The 15,060-nt window shown below is 42.2% G+C and overlaps 1 protein-coding gene across 1 annotated transcript in view; it reads right to left on the reverse strand.

The window, feature by feature from the left end:
* BRINP1 (BMP/retinoic acid inducible neural specific 1) overlaps positions 1 to 15,060 on the reverse strand; it is a 208,685-nt gene that overhangs the window by 79,669 nt on the left and 113,956 nt on the right. The gene's annotated exons all lie outside the window — the stretch shown is intronic.

The following is a 15,060-nucleotide window of genomic DNA, read 5'->3' on the forward strand; positions in this document are numbered from 1 at the left end:
ATGAATACATAAGCCAGACAAAAGGAAGGAAGGAAGGAAGGAAGGAAGGAAGGAAGGAAGGAAGGAAGGAAGGAAGGAAGGAAGGAGGGAGGGAAGGGAGGCAGGGAGGGAGGGAAGGAGGGAGGGAGGGAGGAAGAGAGGATGGAGGGAGAGAATAAAAGAGGGAGGTAGAGTGGCAGGCAGACCACATAAAAATAAACCCGAAACTCAAAGCACTGTGAGACTTATGCTAAGACAATTCAAAAATTAAACATTCAGTCTAGGTCTCACTTTAATCCAAAATTTTAACATGTATTTATTGAGCACCTACTATTTTGATGTGACATTGGGGGTAAACATGTCTTTCCTCTGGATCTACATTTCTTAAAATCCAATTCATATTACTTATTTCTTATTGGTGATTCAAGGATTACATGAAACATTGCTTGTAAAAATACCTTGGGAAACTGAAAGGCACTAATCTAATGTGAAATATTATTTTATAATTTTATTTCCTCACAGACCCCCAGACATGCACATATAAATCATGAAAGGTTCATGAATAGGGACCCTGGAGAATGTAAACTGAGTACAAGTAGAAATTTAAAGGAACTTGATTCAGCAGGCTGCTGCTTCTCAAATAATCATCACTGTTCCTACCAAAGATGCAGCTGCCCCGGAGCAGCCAGCTCTCCAACCTGCCTGAGTTACACACTTCCGATCCCTTGAGAAAAAGAGACCAACCAAAGGGGTGAGAAGGTGAGCCTAGATAAACGATGGGAACCAGAGTTTAATGAAAAGGTCTCTTTCTCCTGCCACAAGATGGGAGAGATGAATGAAGAAAGGGGCATGGGGCAAGAAAAAGCAGAACAGGATGGGAATCAGGCCAGAACATGCCCCAGTGATTCAGTGGTGGAGTCTGACCCCAGATTCATAGCAAACTGGGTCTGAAAGAGCTTTAACATTCGAATACACTTCCAAGCCTCAGAGTGAATGGTCTATGCTTACCGAATCTCAGTCTGTAATTCACAGCACAGTTCAAATTCTAAGTCAACTCAGTACTTTGCACATCTTAGGTACATAAATCCATCAACTGCACGCAGTGAATCCCTGCAAGGCACCTACTAAGGATAACTTCTGAAATACACAGGAGGAGGATGGGCACATCACAGTCATAGCGTGACAAAGCTCTCAGTCTGGCAAGGAAGATGAAATATTTCAAGTTGCTTGTAAATCAAGGAGCATAGGACACAGAAATAGGGAAATATATTTGCCTGGCCTCCAGAGAAAGCTTCAGTGCTGTGGTCATGTTTGAACTACAGGTTTGAAGTTTGCATCCAATTTAGACAAATTAATATGTGATAAAAAAAATAAAGAAAACCAAACCACAGGAAGGAAAGGGTAGGAGCAGAGTGAATGAGAGGAGGGTACAGAATGTGTAGTGGGAAGAGGTGAACAGAAGGAAAGCAGGATGGAGGAGAGGATAAGACAGAGCAAGGGTGGAGGGGAAGGGACCTCAATAGCCAGTGGAGGGGAATTGATGGGCACAGCAGACAGGTCACCTATGACATGAGCCCCAGAGACCCTCCCCACCTCCACTGAGTTGTCCCTCATGAGTAGAATGTGAAGGCGATGGAACATCACTTTCATGATCAGGTCACAAAAAGTATGACTTATATTTTGCTCTGTTTTCCTCGGTCTCTTTCCCACTGTCCTGCTAGCTCTCTCTTCTGCTGGCTCCCTTTCTATCTCTGTGTATCTCTCTCTCTTTCACTTTGTTTTAACTCTTGCTCTCTCTGTCTTGTTTTCTCTCTCACTGGCCATTTCTCTTGTTCTCTCTGTGTCTGGCTGACTATCGGTTTGTCTCCGTCTCACCTCCCTCCTGCCTCCTGCTACAAGGTATAGCAAGACCACATGGCGGGGAGCAGAGGGAAGCCTCTGTCCATTGCTGCTGAGGAATGGAGGCCTCAGGAGAAAAGCCCAGCAGCAAGTAGCCCTGTGAGCCAGGAAACAAACAGACCCTGCAAGCCCAGTTTTGAGGTGACAACAGCCTGGGGAGGGACCCAGATGCAAGACACCCAGATCCCTCAGCTGCAGAAACTGTGAGAAAATATTGCTGTTTTAAGTCAATAAGTTGTGATGGAATGTATAATCAGTGATCAATACCAAGCAAGAGAATCACGAATTATAGGTAAGGAAGAGTCTTAATCAGCTTATCCCTGAACATTATAAAATGGCTTTGCACATAATTATGAATGTATACTTATCCATATAAATATATATATATTCAGGGAACAGACATTTATAAGCATGTAGACATAGGTATGTGTGTGTGTGTGTGTGTGTGCATCATTGTTATTTAAGACTTACTCTCTGGAATTTTTTTTCATATGACCCCTGCCTATATTCCTCAAAATTAATTCTCATTTACATATAGAGAAGGTAAGTAATTTGGTAAAGGTCACCCAGCTAGTGACTGGTAGAGCTGAGTATAGAAAACAGTTATCTTGAATAGTCTGATTCTTAAATCTCTCCTTGAAGATAAATATTGAGAGGTAGAACATACAAACATTGTGGACCCAGTACAAAGGAATACTGCCATTCTCACCACCAAATTATAAGACCACGACTCAATGTCTTTTAAGAAAAAAAACTGTCACAGTATTCATGAAGTTCACCAGCTATAGATCAAACACCTGCCATCTGTGTGGCCTCCTTGAAAAACCTAGCAAAGATGCTGGGGACTCAGCTTCTCCCTCCAGGGAAGCTGGAAGGATGAGGAGAGGGAATATGTGAACTGCTGCACACACAACCAGTCTCTCTGGACAAGCTCAGTAGCTGAGATGTTGTTATAAAGCACCAACTCCTAACCAGGCACTGCTTGCTCCACACCACAGATAGTGATCCTCACCCCAATGAACTGGTCCAGTTTTGGGGAGGTGGGATGACAAAGGCAACTCAAGTGGTTGTTTAGGTAAGTTATTAAACTCTGGTGAACTATTACAATGGTATTTTTAGAGACAGAAGGTCAGAACAGAGGATCCCTGACAGAGTCTAGAAACAAGGCTGGGTGAAATTTCTTATACAAATTGAATCTTAGGGCCAGCACTGTGGCGTAGCAGGTAAAGCTGCCACCTGCAGTGCCGGCATCCCATAGGGGAGCCAGCTTGAATCCTGGCTGCTCCACTTCCCATCCAGCTCTCTGCTGTGGACCGGGAAAGCAGTAGAAGATGGCTCAAGTGCTTGGGCCCCTGCTCCTACATGGGAGACCCAGAAGAAGCTATTGGTTCCTGGCTTTGGATCTGCACATCTCCGGCCCTTGCAGCAATCTGGGGAGTGAACCAGCGGATGGAAGACTCCTCTCTCTCTGCTTCTGCCTCTCTGTAACTCTGCCTTTCAAATAAATAAATCTTTAAAAAAATTGAATCTTGAAGGAAATGTAGGATTTGGCCAAAGATAGAGGAAGTAGTTTCCAGGAGAATGAGTTCTGTTTAATACAGTGGGGGGGGGGGGGGGGATGAGGAAGGATAAGACAGTTGGAAAGAGATGGGTGTATGTGCATATGTGTGATATATAAATGATGAAAGGTAAAGAGAGAGAGGTAGTTGGGGACCACAGAATGAAAGACTGTGTGTCAAAAGACATTATTAGATTTTAGCTTGTAAACTGTTCATGTTGCCCAACAATCCAGCTACAAAAATCTGTTTTTATATGGCTCTGTAAGTATTATAGGGATTTTGGAGTGAAGAACATCACCTTATGGGACCTGGGCAGTGGCGTGGTAGGCTACTTCTCTGACTGCAGTGTCAGCATCCCATATGGGCACCAATTTGTGTCCCAGCTGTCCCTCTTCTGATCCGAGTCTCCGCTTATGGCCTGGGAAAGTAGTGGAAGATGGCCCAAGTGCTTGAGCCCATGCACCAGCGTGGGAGACTCAGAAGAAGCTCCTGGCTACTGGTTTCAGATTGGTCCAGCTCCAGCTGTTGCAACCATTTGGGGAGTGAACCAGCAAATAGAAGACCTTTCTCTCTGTCTCTTCCTGTCTCTGTAACTCTACCTTTCAAATAAATAAATTAATCTTCAAAAAAAAAAAAAAAGAACATCAAGTTACAGTATTCTATGTCTTTTCACTCTTATCAAAATACACTGAAGTATAAAAGGGCTTGGCACCTAGATCTATTCAGAAGCTATCAGCATGAGAGCTGAACGAGTTGACTTATGCGTTTGGAACTTGAACAATTACTATTTATCCAGCGGTGAGGATATCACAGTGAACAAAATTGGTAATAGTCTTGCTCTCAAGGAGCTTACTGACATGTAAGAGTGAACAAATAGTAAAGAAACAAATGTGCAACCTACTGGGGGACATGGTCACATTCACACAAATAGAGCAGAACAAGGTTGGGAAGTCCAAAGGTGAGTGGTTTTACATGTAAGTCAGTAACGGTCTTCCTGATTTGATGACATCTGAGGAGAGATTTGAAGGAAATAACAGTGATCCATGGAACCAGCTAATGGAAGAATGTTTTAGAAAAGAGGAACAGTAAGTGCAAGAGCCCTGAGGTAGGAAAGTGTTTGCTAGGTTTGAGGGGTGTCAAGAGGGCAGACTTAGATGAGTAGCATGGGTTAGATGAAAGGAACAATGATTAAAAAAATAATGGTGACATCTAAGGATGTGATGTGGCAAGCATGGATCTCAAAAGGCTTTGCTGGTCTTGGCAAAAACTTTATTTTTAAATTCTCAGTAACATGAAGAGTCAACAGAAGTTTTGAATCAAACAATCTGATTTATATTCTAAAAGAAAGCCTGGAAACTTTTTCTGTTAAATAGTAAATGTTTTAGGTTTCAGCCATAAGATATCTGACACAACCACTGAGCTCTGTCCTTTCTGTTATGAGTACTGGCAGTGATAGACAATATGTGAATAAGTAGGTGTTGCAATAAACTTTATTTACAAAAGCAATCAGTGGGACAGCTGTAGCCCATATGTAGTATGACCCTTGTCTTAAAGCTTCACTCTGACTCCATTCAAAGAAGTCATGAAATCAACTCACTCAATCACAAATGGGAAAACTGAATATCAAAGAGATTGAATCATTTCTCCAAGATCACAGAGAACATGCCTAGCAGGACTCAGAGCCTAGGGAACCATGACTCCAAGTTCAATACCCTTTCCAATACCTTAAAAATACAGATAGGAGAGGAAAAGAGGAGAGGAGAGGAGGAGAGGGGAAGGGGGAGAGGGGAGAGGAGAGGAGAGGAGAGGAGAGGAGAGGGGAGAGGAGAGGAGAGGAGAGAGGAGGGAGGAGAGGAAGGAGAGGGGAGGAGGAAGGGGAGAGGAGGGGAGAGGAGAGGAGAGGAGAGGAGGGGAGAGGAGAGGATAAGGGAGGGGAGGGGAGAGGAGAGGAGAGGAGAGGAGAGGAGAGGAGGGGAGGGGAGGAGAGTGGAGGAGAGAGGAGAGGAGAGGAGAGGAGAGGAGAGGAGAGGAGAGGAGAAGAGAGGAGAGGAGAGGAGAGGAGAGGAGAGGAGAGGATAAGGGAGGGGAGGGGAGAGGAGAGGGGAGGGGAGAGGAGAAGAGTGATGAGGAGAGAGAAAAAGACTCTCTTGCCATGTTGTCTAACTGCTCTTCTGGTCCATGAACAATTTCATGACGTAAGTTCCCAGTGAACTGTGCACAAAATAGTCTTTCCTTCTGAGCCCACAGAGTAAGCGAATTCCCCTTGGAGGAGAAGGCAGAGCTCACAATGGCATAGGATCTGCCAAATGTGCTCATGACCAATTAAGCACCCCAGCAGGGTGGGCGAACCAATTAGATTGAGATTAAAAAAAGGTAGTGGATAGAAGGCAAGGGGTGTCTACAGCAAGGCCCATCCCACTGGGGGAGCTGAAGGCAGGGGGGAGAGTGATGTCAGGGACAGGCACTAGATGTAGACCAGAGCCAGGGCTGCAAGATTTAAGAAAAGTCCACAGAGGAAACTAAAGGCTAAGGCTTTCTTTTCAGAGCTCAGCATTGCCTTTATAGGAGTCCTCCTTCTTCCACTTTATTATTCCCTGCTCCTTCACACACATGCACACACAGATACACACTCTCACTCATGACGCCTTGAGTATGAGGCTGCGCAGAAGGAAAGCCTATGATACAGGCAGGAAAATTGCCCCTGTGCTCTTGGGAACCTGTCTCCTCTCCTGGATACCCAAGCTGATTGATTTGAATAAGGTCACCTTTGGTCTTGCCTCCTCTAGCCTAGACTCTGGAGCTAAATATCTTGGGTTAAAACCACTATCTAGTGCCCCCGCCGCGGCTCACTAGGCTAATCCTCTGCCTTACGGCACCGGCACACCGGGTTCTAGTCCCGATCGGGGTGCCCGATTCTGTCCCTGTTGCCCCTCTTTCAGGCCAGCTCTCTGCTGTGGCCAGGGAGTGCAGAGGAGGATGGCCCAAGTGCTTGGGTCCTGCACCCCATGGGAGACCAGGATAAGCACCTGGCTCCTGCCATTGGATCAGCACGATGCGCCGGCCGTGGCGGCCATTGGAGGGTGAGCCAACGGCAAAGGAAGACCTTTCTCTCTGTCTCTGTCTCTCTCTCTCTCTCTCTCTGTCCATTCTGCCTGTCAATAAATAAATAAATAAATAAATAAAACCACTATCTAGTGTTTGAATTCTGTAAACTGTAAATGGTACCAACTTTGGGGCGAGGAGTTTAACATTATATCGCGAAGCATAGTATCTGGGAAATAATCAGTTTTCAATAAAATGTTAGTGTAAAGTTATTACACATACTATCGTTATTTTATGGTTTTATGAGTGGCTCTAAAGGGAAGTGGGGTGAGAGTGGATAAATGGTGGTGGGGTGAGAAAAGAGAGGGAAAGATCAGGAGCTTTTTAAAGTTCACAGTAGACAGAACTTTGAGGAAAGATTAGGTTTGACTCTTGTGAGGAATATTGTAAAGTAAGACTGAGTTTATGAAACATTTTATAAACTCCATCCAAGTCTATTTCTTAATATATGGCATGAAGACAAACACTGCACAATGATGCAAACTGTAAACATTAAATGAAATAATTGTGGGAAGACATATTTCCAAATTGCAATAAGGATGGGCAGTTGTTAACCAGTGTTGGTGTTTGTGTTATTTTTATTATTTTTATACAGCACATTTATAATTTATGATGTTTCTATTGCTTAAAATGTGTTTGGCTTCCACATCTGTGACATGGGGGATTATAATTTCTACTTCTTAGGGTTATGTGGAAAATTCCCTTGGCAATTTTGGGTCCATACAAGGTGCTGGATAATTTTGAGTTTCCTCCATGGTTTTCTAGATAATCAAGGCTGCTAGTGATCTCTGAAAAAGTCAATAATTGTTTTCTATATAATTGAGGCTATTAGTAACCTTTGAATAAGTGAAGGACTGTTATACTCTTTTCCACAAAGCAGACATTATGGCTTATTTGTTTACTTGAATTTGAACTTCTAGCAGATATGGTTGGAGGTAATTTTCAAAAACTTATATCATTTGGTAAACAGTTATAAACATCACTTCATTGAATCATACCACATGTGATGATCATTGTCATGAATCCCTCATCGTGTGATACTAATATCTCTGTTTTCAAGAAAAATTTAAAAACCATACATATCCTACGGGTTTTAAAATATAGAGACAATAGGAAAAATGAAAGGAAGAATAGAAATTAAGATTTAGGTTAAAAATTACATGCAAGGAGCCAGCACTGCAGCACAGTAGGTTAATCCTCTGCCTGCCATGCCAGCATCCCATATGGGTGCCGGTTCTAGTCCCAGCTGCTTCACTTCCAATCCAGCTCTCTGCTACAGCCTGGGAAAGCAGTAGAAGATGGCCCAAGTTCTTGGGCCCCTGAACCTGCATAGGAGACCTAGAAGAAGCTCCTGGCTCCTGACTTTGGATTGGCTCAGCTCCGGTCATTGCTGCCATTTGGGAAATAAACCAGTGGATGGAGAACTCTTCTCTCTGTCTCTCCCTCACGCTGTGTGTAACTCTACCTCTCAAATAAATAGGTAAAATATTTAAAATAATTACATGCAAAATTAATTCCATAAAGTCCTGAGCACTTGATGCAAGTGAACTACAAATGTCTCTGAGCTTCTTTACAAACAAAAAAGGGAATCACAGCCCAAAGAGCCAAACAATCAAAAAGACACTAAAGTAGCTGCTGATAAAATTGCTGGAGTAAATAAAATTCCCTGGATCCTACAGTAAGACACAAACATACCCTACAGCTTCTCTTAAAGAGATAAATGTAGTTGATGCTGGTGGGTGATGTCTTCAATAACACCCCCAAGAAGTTTGGTGGCTACAAAGTTACAAGTTAGCCTAATGTGTATGCCATAGCACCATTCAGTAAAGCATTCATGAGGATCAAAATATTATAGTCTAGATATGTAGTTCTTTGGGGATTCTGACTTAATTCAGGAATACATTTGGGTATACATTGTAGACACTGGACACTCCAATAAATGCTTGTTGAATGAACGATTGATTACAGTTATGGAATGTTTGCATTTGTTTGTTCCTTGGCAGCTTATTTCTTTGCTTGCATTAACTAATCATTGGAAGTGGAATAAAAAGAAGCCTCTGAGTATCAGGGCGATGGAGGAGAATTCTGAGACGGCTGCTGTTATTGTTAGCAGCAAATTATCCCCAGAGATGAGCAAGGGAGGTTGCAGACGAGGAGAAATGAAGAGATGAAAATTATTGAGCTGAGAGAGAAAAAGAGAGGGCATTTCTCTTGCCTACTGTTCCCAGTCTCTCCTCACACGATCCCCAGCCAGCTCAGGGAAAGGTGAACCCAAGGGCACATGTGAAGCAGAAATGATGCATCTTAACGAGAGGGTGTCAGTGCCAAATCCCCTGCCTGCCTCCATGCTCCAGCACATAAGTGGGAGGGCAGCTGAGGAGCTGCAGCATCCAAGCGAATCTCTCAGAGTGTTTTGGCCCCAAAGGGGTGAGAAGAGGTAAAGCAGAAAACTAGAAAAAAAAATGAATTCTTCATGAAAACGTGGTTAGGAACAGAATTGTTTTAATTACAAGTAAAGACAGTGACTTAACTAGAGAATAAAATAATCCTTGCTCATAATGTATATGTAAGTCCCTCTACTTTTCAAAGTGTGTTCATTTAAAGAATGACATTTTTGTTCTTCTGTCAGTCCCACAGGAGTTCTGAACGTTCTTAAGGAAACAAACTCCGGAGAAATGGGGCCTCTAATCCAAGGAAAGCATCTTGGAGTGGAGCCACATGTTTCTTGTTGGGTGGAAACTTGGGAGGGAAAAATAGAGACAGAACAAGCACACTTGGAGGAGCCAAATGGACCATTTCCAGAGAAGCAGGTGGGCTTTGTCATGGAGCACTGTTCCTGAGTGCAGGGGGCCACAACAGAGGTTGTGGGAATTAATCACGGGGAAGGCAGCTCAGAAGGCACTTGCTCTGTTTTCCTCAGATGCCCTCCAAGCCCCTGAGTGCCCTGCTCACTGCCTTGATGCACAGAATCCAAACTATCAGATGGAAGGGCTTCTGGAGAAAGCACTCAAGGCCAGCAGTTTCATTTCACACGTAAGGACACTGAGGCGCAGTGAGAAAAGGGGACTTTCTCAAGGTCATAACACTATTGCTGGTTAAGGGTATTAGAATCCAGCTTTCTGATCTCAGATTCAGTATCCTCTAGTCTGATTCACTGTCCTATCCCATTACCTAATTAGTTTTGTGGGGTCTGTGGTGCACTTGGTCTGTGATCAACCTTTGGCATTGTGTTCATTATCTTCCCAGCAACCTGGAAGATGAGGAGTCTGACCATCCCCATCACTAGTTGGGGAAACTGAGGCCTATAGCAGTGAAGACTCCTTGGCAAATCTAAGCCAGAGTTGGGACAGAAAGTCAGATTTAATGATTCTTGGTCTCAGTTCCTCTTTGTTTTTCTTATTCTCTCCTTTCCTACCCATTTTGGTGCCATCCTGCTCACCATTCTGGAAGACAAGTATTGATGCTCCCAAATCCCCTTGCCAAAGCCCTTCAATGCTCCACAGAAGAAACAGGGTGTCATTAACAAGGAAACACATACCGCCCTGAGCATCTGAAAAAGGGGATGGGAAATAGGTCCTTTGCTGAAGGCCTTGTGGCACCACCAGGTAAGCACAGACTTTTTATAGCTGAGCAGGCCTGGCTCTGACTCTCAGCAGGAAGCCACTCATTAACTGAGTGATAACTCACAGATTCCTCAGCCTCTCTGGGCTTTGTCAGTGCAGGAAGAATCTTAGTACTTACCTTGCAGGGTTGCTGGAAGGATTAAACATAATGAATGCAATTAATCTGGCAGTAGTAGCTACTCAATAAATGTTAGCTATTTATCCTTTGGCAAGGCGTTCTGAAAGGGGAGTTTGTCTCATAACACATAACTTTTAATGGATATTTTAAATGATCTTAATATGCCCATGGGCTCCAGGGATTACATGAATTGCATATAAATAAAATATTTAAAATTCTGTTTACTCGATTTGTCTCTCTGCTTATTTCCAAAGCATCTATTGTGAAAGCATGACTCATAACTAAATATAGATTAATAAAAGTTTGAAGCAGCAATTATTTTCCAATTATCATAAATCCCATTAAACATTGCAATTATATGAATTTTCCTTTTGGATTACAAAATTTGAGAGCTCTAAGGGACCATAGAGAATGTCTTCATCACTGCCTTCCATCTATAGAAGGAATCTCAAAGACTCTGAGAGGCGAGATAATTTTCCCAGAGACACACAGTTGTCAGCAGCAGAGCTGCTTATAAAATCCAGGTCTTGCACACCCAGATCATTGCTTATTTTCCTCTGCTACAGTACATTTTTTAAGTAGAAAAATCTATATATTTCCCAAGCAAGTAATATTGCATTTAATGGCCAATTTCTTTCCTGTTAGATATTTTAGGAGTAGCAAGCATCCTGCCATCTAAGATCCTCTCCCAAATCCACACCTCAGTTAGACCCTCCCTTCATTTTTCTTTACAAAAGCTTTCTCTGTTCCTGCTTCAAAATAATTAAGGAGCAGGTATTGTAGCACAGTGGGTCAAGCCATGACTTGGGACACCTGCATCCTATATTGGAGTGCTGGTTCTAGTTCTGGCTATTCCAGCATCCTGCTAAATCATCCTGAGAGACAGAAGATGATTGCTCAAGTGCTTGGACCCCTATCACCCACAAGGGAGACCCAGATGGATTTCTAGGCTCCTCGCTTTGGGCTGGCCCAGCCCTGTGTTCGTGGGCATTTAAGGGGTGAACCAGTCAGTGGACAATGTCTCTGAATCTCTTTCCCTCTCTGTCTCTCTCCCTCCATCTGTTGCTCTGCCTTCCAAGTGAAATAAAAATCAATAAATAAACATTTAAAAGTAATTTAATAAACACCTTTCTCTTCAATTCATTTAACACTCACTAAATATCTGGTCCTACATTAGGAATTTGGAATAAAAAATCAACCTTTATTTAACCTAAATGCATGAAAATCTTTAAAAATTATTTAACTTGTGTTGGCAAACTGTGGCCCACAGGCCAAATTTGTTCCACTGCCTTTTTTGTAAATATATTTTTATGGGAGAACAGTCACACTCATCTGTTTGTGTACCATATCATTTATGGCTGCTCTTGGACTATAACAGCAGAGTTGAATCACTGCAGCAGAAACCGTAAGACCCACAACATCTCAAGTATTTACTATCTGACCTTTAAAAGGGAAAGTTTGCTAATACTGATTTCACCCATTGATTAGGCCAAATAACATACTTAAGAAACTAATCAAGGATACCATATCAAGGATATCACTTATAGATTGAGTTATTCAGCGAGAGAGTTAGGTCAGTAGATTGTGACTTTTCTGTTCATTTTGGGGGTTGTTTGTGGACAAAAAGAAAGACTCTTTTCCCCAAAAAATGTTTGAAAATGACTATGCTAAAGCCAATTAGAAAACAAGGATGTTTTGCCATATAACCTTTCTGTAGGCTTTTATACCTAAATAACAAAGTCATTATTTAAATTCACATCACAAGAAAACACATTTTAAAACACCTATAACACACCTAAGTTAAGTAGATAAACATGATTCAGTGTACATAATGATGATAAAATACTATCTAGAAAAGAGAAGTTTTAAGTATTCCTAGATGCATTTTGTTGCCCAAACTCAAGAAGGAAGATACCACCAATTTTTCTAGTTGGTGGGATCTGGCAAATGTTAATATGGTAAAACACAACTCTGAGGGCTAAAACTAGAATAACAGAATAACTGACACAACAAAATCTCACTCATTAAAGCAAGCTCTTTCTGACTGTCAGAAGGGATCAGAATAGAACCGGTTGCCCTAGGAAGTAAGCTTGTCCCTCCTTGTCCTTGAAGACACTTTAGCAGAGTTTGCATAACTGATTGGCATAGATGCTTATGAGACAGAGTCAGAATCCGAAAGGTGGTGGGGATACTTTATGGTGGCTGCCCTTACTGACTAGGAGATGCTTTGATTTTTGAGAAAGGAAGAAATGTATATGAATCACTAGGAACTGCCTTCTGAATGCCCAGGTGAACTGGAAACATTTCATTCTGGAACTAGTAATTGTGATGGCCACCAAAAATATATGTTAGGCTCACATAGGCTCCAGGCTGGTGAATGTTACAGAAGAGATGACCTACTTAGTTTTTTATTTTATTTTATTTTATTTTATTTTATTTTATTTTATTTTACTTTGACAGGCAGAGTTAGACAGTGAGAGAGAGAGAGAGACAGAGAGAAAGGTCTTCCTTTTGTTGGTTCACCTCCCAAATGGTCTCCATGACTGGTGCGCTGCAGGAGCCAGGTGCTTCCTCCTGGTCTCCCATGGGGTGCAGGGCCCAAGCACTTGGGCCATCCTCCACTGCACTCCCGGCCACAGTAGAGAGCTGGACTGGAAGAGGAGCAACCGGGACAGAACTGGCGCCCCAACAGGGACTAGAACTCAGAGTACAGGCGCCGCAGGCGGAGGACTAGTCTACTGAGCCGTGGCGTCGGCCCTACTTAGCTTTTTAAAGCTCCGAATTAGATGGATCAGATTCCAAAGCACAGTGAAAACCACCACTCCTCTGTTTTATTTCAAGACCATGCCCCAGAGTCTGAATTTTAACCATTCTTTCTTCTACAGCAAAGAAAAGGGTTCCTCTCCATCAAATTATCCCTCAGCTCCTCTTTCTTCATGTCTCTACGACTGCCCAATATTATTCTTCTTGGGCATAAAGGCATTTTGATGGCCACACCCTACACAAGCCACTGCCTAGCAACAATTCTTCTGCAAGCTCACTTGGTACTTTACAAAAGAAAATATAGTACTCTTCTCCTCTCCTCTCTTCCTTCTTCCGGTCTCTCTCATCATTCTCTCTCCCCATCCTTGATGCATGTTGATATTTTATGTACCTAAATCTATATCTTAAAATAAAAAGGATATCTTTTTTTCCAATATTGAACACATTTGATTTTCAAAATCTGTATTCCTACAGATAAATGTATACTAGCCACCTAAAAGGACTGAGGAATTTGGATTCATAGGCACTTGCACTCTGGTAGCTCTTTGTGATCATTTCCATTTAACTTATAAAGAAACTCAAGACTCAAAGATGTCGACCCTGGTTTAACTCTCTATATTATACTACATGTACACCAGATCTAACTTAAGACTACTTTCAACAAGGATACTGTCCAGCAAGCTAATTGCCCATTATGAATGTATATGAATGGTTTTGAAAGTACCTTGTATTTCCTACTTGCATTTTTTCAAGGTGCTGCCAATATTTTGGTCTCCTTAAAAGCTTAACTTGCAGTTTCCAGAACTAGTGCTAGACTGGGTAAAGGTATAAATCTGCCATCTACTCTAACATAATAATTAGGACAATCTTAAACCAGTAATGATTCCTGTATGGATTTCACTTTCTCCATGTACAAAATGGGGAGTTGGGCTTGATTAATGACTTTCAGAATTTTGTTTATACATGAAACATTAACTCATTATTTTTTCTTCGAGTTACATCTACCACAATTCTGTCTCTATTTTAGGTGTTAGAGTTATAGGAATAAACAATGTAGACAAAGAATTTGCAGTGGGGAAAACAAAATTGATAATATTTCAAAAGATAGTTTACAAAATAGGTAAATTATATATAAGTAGAACTTCTCAGAGGATTATAGAGTTTGCACACCATTGTCTCTGTCCTCACCACTTGCCCTTTGGGTCAAGGGGCACAATTTGAAAACTATCACACTCAAATATTCGTCTGTGCTTTTTGCTTACTCAAACTTAGCAACTCAGAGTCTCCACCTCTGCCTTTTAAACAAGCCCTGCTAGAGAGCAAAACTGAGAACTTTAGAACTACAAGGCTTCTATGGTTGCCTCTGCTTCCAACAGGCTTCTCCTTTACTCCTACCTATTAAATTCCTTCCCAGCTGACCCGGTGTGGGCCTGGAGATTACTCTTAAAGAGCTGTCCCCCTGACTCCTGTGCCAGCTCAGGTCTCCTGCACCACAGAACACAGCTGGTGATTACTTATTCTGTGCTGATTGCATCCTCATTCCTCCCCACTAGTAGTAACCTCTATGGCACAGGGAGTGTACCTGTGTTTTATTTCAGCTTTTGGTACATTGTCTGGGACTTATAAAGTACCCAACAAATACTTCTTAAAAATTGAAAGTGACACAACTGGGCTTATGATTGGATCTTCTCTCCTTTCCAGCAGTAAGAACCATGTTTTAGACATTTCCCACAATGAACTTGTTTCACAGCCAACACTGAGCCCCTGGAGTCTGGCAAGTTACCTTTGGATGTACTATGCTTCCAAACTGCCTGCACCTTTAGGAACTTCCTGTTTCTATTTATTACTGTGCCCCGTTCCACACATAGGCAAAGGTGGCAATTAAATCCTCAGAAGTGAGGCATTTTGGATTTAATCTTTAACACCTTAGTGCTTTCATTTTTCCCTTTCCCAATCAGTAGCATGTCTAATAAGCCCAGAGATCTTCAGGAAAGGAGTCTTATGGGATTAAATAAAA

The sequence above is a fragment of the Oryctolagus cuniculus genome, chromosome 1 (genome assembly GCF_051225735.1).
Source record: "Oryctolagus cuniculus isolate XC-2025 breed Fujian yellow rabbit chromosome 1, ASM5122573v1, whole genome shotgun sequence".
NCBI classification, from domain to species: Eukaryota; Metazoa; Chordata; class Mammalia; order Lagomorpha; family Leporidae; genus Oryctolagus; species Oryctolagus cuniculus.